Raw genomic sequence first — 6,000 nt, forward strand, 5'->3', positions numbered from 1 at the left:
AGGGGAGACTCGAGGTCGCCCCTGGGATTCTGGAGTCGAGGATACAGAGGATCTGAAGCCAACTATACTCCAACTGAGAAAGAAATCTTGGCAGCATATGAAGGAGTTAGAGCTGCTTCAGAGGTAATTGGTACTGAAGCACAGCTCCTCTTGGTGCCCCGATTACCTCTACTGGGCTGGATGTTCAAGGGTAAAGTTCCTTCTACTCATCATGCCACCAATGCTACCTGGACTAAGTGGGTTGCCTTAATCACTCAGCGAGCTCGAATAGGAAACCCAAATCGTCCAGGGATCGTAGAAGTGATCACAACCTGGCCTGAAGGCAAAGACTTCTCAATGCCACCTGAGGAGGTGGTAACTCGTGCTGAGGAGGCCCCACCATATAATGACCTCTCAGATAATGAGAAACAATATGTTCTGTTCACTGATGGATCTTGTCGTATTGTAGGGAAACATAGAAAGTGGAAAGCTGCTGTATGGAGTCCTACACGATGAGTTCCAGAGGCAACTGAAGGAGAAGATGAATCGAGTCAATTTGCAGAGGTAAAAGCCATTCAGCTGTCCTTTGACATTGCTGAAGGAGAAAAGTGGCCAATACTCTATCTCTATACTGACTCATGGATGGCGGCAAATGCTCTGTGGGTGTGGTTAAAGCAGTGGAAGCAGAGCAACTGGCAGTGCAAAAGTAAACTTATTTGAGCTGCTGAATTGTGGCAAGACATTGCTGAGCGGCTAGGGAAACTAGTCGTAAAGGTATGTCATGTAGATGCCCACGTACCCATGAGTCAAGCCACTGAGGAACATCAAAACAATCAGGAAGCGGACCAGGCTGCTAAGATTTTCCAGACAGATTTGGACTGGGAACATAAAGGTGAACTGTTTTTTAGCTCTGTGGGCCCATGACACTTCACGTCACCAAGGAAGGGATGCAACATACAAATGGGCTTGTGACCGAGGGGTGGATTTAACCATGGATGCTATTGCGCAGGTTATCCATGACTGTGAAACATGCACCAAAATCAAACAAGCTAAAAGGTTAAAACCTTTGTGGTATGGGGGACGATGGCTGAAATATAAGTATGGGGAGGCTTGGCAAATCGACTACATCACACTCCCTCAAACACACCAGGGTAAGCGCTATGTGCTTACAATGGTGGAAGCAAGCACCGGATGGTTGGAAACCTATGTCGTACCCCATGCCACTGCCCGGAATACCATCCTGGGCCTTGAAAGGCAAGTCTTGTGGCAACATGATACTCCAGAAAGAATTGAGTCAGACAATGGGACTCATTTCAAAAATAATCTTATAAGTATTTGGGCAAAAGAACATGGTATTGAGTGGATATATCACATCCCCTATCATGAACTGGTTTCTGGGAAAATTGAGCGATACAATGGACTATTAAAAACCACCCTGAAAGCAATGGGGGGTGGAACCTCTGAAAACTGGGACCAGCATTTAGCACAAGCTACCTGGTTAGTTAACACCAGGGGATCCATCGATCGAGCTGGTCCTGCTCAATCAGACCTTTTACACACAGTAGAAGGGGATAAGGTCCCTGTGGTGCATGAAAGGAATATATTAGGGAAAACTGTTTGCGTTTCTCCTACTTCAGGCAAAGGCAAACCCATTTGTGGGACTGTTTTTGCTCAAGGACCTGGATGTACTTGGTGGGTGATGATGGAGAATGGAGAAATTCAGTGTGTACCTCAAGGAAATTTGACCCTTGGTGAGAATACTTAATTGTGAGCTGCATGATGTTAATTGTTATATAATACTAACAGTGTTCTATAAGTGTTTTTCAGGACAACATAGTGGTGATGAGACCTGAGCTAGCTTCCTGAAGTGGTGTCCAGCAAAATTCTTCAGGATGGACATACTACCTGTGGACATGGACCACAATGAACTTTACATCATCTTTTCTGCCCTGAGAGTCTGCTATGATAGATGAAAACCTGCAATTCTGAACTAAATGAACTTAATGAACTTTGGTGTATAAAGATAAAATCATAAGTGAGAGATCTATGTATCTATATATATGTATATATTTGATGGAAAAGAAGTGACAGTAATCTGAGCATGACGCAAATGGTATGGAATAAGGGGTGGAATGTCCTGGTCTGAGGTAAAACAGAACCAATTTTCTGATTTGTAGTTTTACTTTTTAGCTGGGCCTCTTCTAACTGACCAAAGTCTGAAATTAACAGCATATTGTTCAGACACTGTTCACTCTCAGAGTGATAAGACCTGATTATACCAAGGAATGGTATGCACAGAGGCTCTTGCTTAGACTTATTGCTATAACAACCAAGGTCAGCTCACTTCGCTGTTTTGCCCCGTTAGAGGGTCGGAAGCGGAGAAGCGTAGAGGGGTCCCACCTGCAGGGAGGAGCAGATGGGACAGGTGACCCAAAACTGACCAACAGGGTATTCCATCCCATCTGCATCACACTCAGTATAAAAGCTGAGGGATCAAAGGGGCAAAGGGGGCTCTGGCTCATTTTTTCTTCAATGGCCGATGTCTGAGGAGGACCCTGTCTGTTCGTCTGCCTTTGATCCTGATCTGAGCATTCCTGATTCTAGTTCCAGAATTCAGCTCCTGTCCGTCTCTGACTCCAGTCTGGGACTTTCCCTGTGCCTGCTGGTGACGCAATCGTCATCCTGGGAGCTGGATACAGTTTTGTATATACTGTATACTTTTTCCTTTAATTTTTATTATTCTATTATTATTTACTATTTTCTTATTTATTATTATTTTCATTAAAGTAGTTTAGTTCTTTTTCTAAACTCATAAATCTCCTTATCTCTTCCTCTCCTCTCTGAGGAGAGATGGGGGGGGAAGGGCCATCTGTCATTCTGATTGGCCAATCCGGCCAAAACCACGACAACCACGAGACACCCTGTGGTTCTACCTGCATGACCACGGGGAGGACATGAGGAAGTGGGATGGACAACCTACTTCGACCCTGCGGACACGGGTACAGGAGTTGCAAGGAAGGACAACCACAAAAGGGGATCCCTCCAGGAAAAGTGCCGCCCCAGGTTCCAGGGGGCATTTCCCCAGACAGAGCAGAAGGCCTGATCTTGCTTCTGATCCTCCTGAAGGAACTTCCAAGTCATTTCTGCAAGAAGTGACTAACGGATGCTATGACCAGGATTAGAGGGGCCCTGCCTGCAGCCAGGTAGGGGAAAGGGACAAGCGGGTTTATTGGACAGTGTGGATTCAATGGCCTGGCACATCAGACCCACAGGAGTATAAGGCTCTAGTGGACACGGGTGCACAGTGCACCCTAATACCATCAAGCTATAGAGGGGCAGAACCATTTTGTATTTCTGGGGTGACAGGGGGATCCCAAGAGTTGACTGTACTGGAGGCGGAAGTGAGCCTAACTGGGAATGAGTGGCAAAAGCATCCCATTGTGACTGGCCCAGAGGTTCCATGCATCTTTGGTATAGATTTGTTGCGTGAAAGGGGCCAAGCGGTTTTGGCAGAAAGTAAACCCCCTTGTGTTCTAACACTCCTCACTGAGGTGGGAGGCTAGGTGCAGCTAGGTTTAAATTCTGAGTGATGCCCAATTCAGCACTATCAGTCCAATCGCGTTTAATATGTATTAAACTATTACGATTTGGATACACTAATAGTGGACTGCACCTTCAGTCTAGTCGTGCTCATGAACTAGCACGGCCACTCTCGAGTCTTTGGTCGCGTTCAGTGAGAAACCAAAACGACTAGCTACTTAAAAAAGTGCAGTTTATTTAAACAACAGATATATAGGTTCTTAGGATTGCCGGTGATAAATACACTGTCTGCAAAGCACGTGCAAATAAAGGTATTAAGTATACAAAACGTGCGACAAAGTTATAAACGATACAGCCTGGCTATAAATGTAGGATAGAGATTCTCTAGAGAGATTTCCCCAAGGAAACACTCGGTATAATCGAAGTCTTACCCAAAGGTGTCCCTGTGGTGGGGGGAAGAAAGGCTCAGCCCGTCAACTGGTCCCGGAAGTCAGTGGTGGAGTTCTCCTTGACTTGTGCACGATGGTGTCTTCCCTGATATCCCCCCTCTCTTGGACTATTTTTATACTATGTGTTATCTTCAAGGTGGAGTTTGAGTGACTTTAGCCATAAATATTTTTATTATGATTGGTGTACTCAAGGAGGAGTGGTCGCACCTTGGGGGCGGGTAGCCTCTGGGATGGAGGTGTGTTTTGGTACATTATGATGAGCAAAGTTCGCACAAAGGACAGCATTTCATCAAAATTTGATGAAATGTTGGCTCGGGTAGTGTGTAGGCAGCTTATCAGTTCCATAGTACCATCTCGTTCCAAATCTGCTATTCGTCACAAGGCAAGGCCACGGAATGATAACATTTCGTTCCATCCCTCGTGTAGTTTCGCAAGCAACCTTGTACAGGGAATCGCAGATGTTGCATTCTTTGCATGCCAGCTCCAGCTGTTTTCTACCTCTTGATTTTATACTTTTCCTTAATGTGTGAACAATGCTGTTCTTTTGTATTCTTGGCCAATTTAGAAATTATTCCACAAGATTACTTCAGGAGAGGGTATTTTAAGGACCCAAAAGGGTACCGGTGGGCCTTTGGCATAGCTGCCTTGGAGACGGAGGAAGTTAAACAGTTGTCTACCTTGCCTGGTCTCTCAGAGGACCCTTCTGTGGTGGGACTGCTGAAGGTTAAAGAACAGCAGGTGCCAATTGCTACTGCCACAGTGCATCGGTGACAGTATTGCACCAACTGAGACTCCCTGATTCCCATCCAGAACACAATTCATCAGCGAGAAACCCAAGGAGTGATCAGCAAGACTCACTCACCCTTTCACAGCCCAATATGGCCATTGCAAAAATCTAATGGAGAGTGGAGGCTAACTGTAGACTATCGTGGTCTGAATGAAGTCACACCACCACTGAGTGCTGCCATGCCGGACATGCTAGAACTGCAGTATGAACTGGAGTCCAAGGCAGCTAAGTGGTATGCCACAATCGATATAGCGAATGCATTCTTCTCAATCCCTTTGGCAGCAGAGTGCAGGCCACAGTTTGCGTTCACTTGGATGGGCGTCCAGTACACCTGGAATGGACTGCCCCAGGGGTGGAAACACAGCCCCACCATTTGCCATGGACTGATCCAGACTGCACTGGAACAGGGTGAAGCTCCAGAACATCTGCAACACATTGATGACATCATTGTATGGGGAAACACAGCAGAAGAAGTTTTTGAGAAAGGGAGTAAAATAGTCCAAATCCTTCTGAACGCTGGTTTTGCCATAAAATGAAGTAAGGTCAAGGGATCTGCGCAGGAGATCCAGTTTTTAGGAATAAAATGGCAAGATGGACGCCGTCAGATCCCAATGGATGTGATCAACAAAATAGCAGCTATGTCTCCACCAACTAGTAAAAAGGAAACACAAGCTTTCTTAGGCATTGTGGGGTTTTGGAGGATGCATATCCCAGATTACAGTCTAATTGTAAGCCCTCTGTATCAAGTAACCCGGAAGAAGAATGACTTTAAATGGGGTCCTGAGCAACGACAAGCTTTTGAACAAATCAAACAGGAAATAGTCCATGCAGTGGCCCTGGGGCCAGTCCGGGCAGGACAAGATGTTAAAAATGTGCTCTACACCGCAGCCGGGGAGAATGGCCCTACCTGGAGCCTCTGGCAGAAAACACCAGGGGAGACTCGAGGTCGACCCCTAGGATTTTGGAGTCGGGGACACAGAGGATCCGAAGCCCGCTACACTCCAACAGAAAAAGAGATATTGGCAGCATATGAAGGGGTTTGAGCTGCTTCGGAAGTAGTTGGTACAGAAGCACAGCTCCTCTTAGCACCTCGACTGCTGGTGCTGGGCTGGATGTTCAAAGAAAGGGTCCCCACCACACATCATGCAACTGATGCTACATGGAGTAAGTGGATTGCACTGATCACACAGCGAACTCGAATGGGAAACCCCAGTCGCCCAGGAATTCTGGAAGTGATCATGGACT

General features: G+C 46.2%; 1 long non-coding RNA gene across 2 annotated transcripts in view; it reads right to left on the bottom strand.

Annotated features, from left to right (window-relative positions):
• The window catches only part of LOC141735589 (uncharacterized), a 44,798-nt gene extending 40,749 nt beyond the window's left edge, over nucleotides 1-4,049 (bottom strand). For both annotated transcript variants that reach the window (XR_012584796.1, XR_012584797.1), the window contains exon 1: nucleotides 3,951-4,049. This is a non-coding gene — a long non-coding RNA (uncharacterized LOC141735589). The remainder of the gene's footprint in view (nucleotides 1-3,950) is intronic.
• Between the last annotated feature and the right edge of the window lie 1,951 nt (nucleotides 4,050-6,000).

The sequence above is a fragment of the Larus michahellis genome, chromosome W (genome assembly GCF_964199755.1).
Source record: "Larus michahellis chromosome W, bLarMic1.1, whole genome shotgun sequence".
Lineage (NCBI taxonomy): Eukaryota > Metazoa > Chordata > Aves > Charadriiformes > Laridae > Larus > Larus michahellis.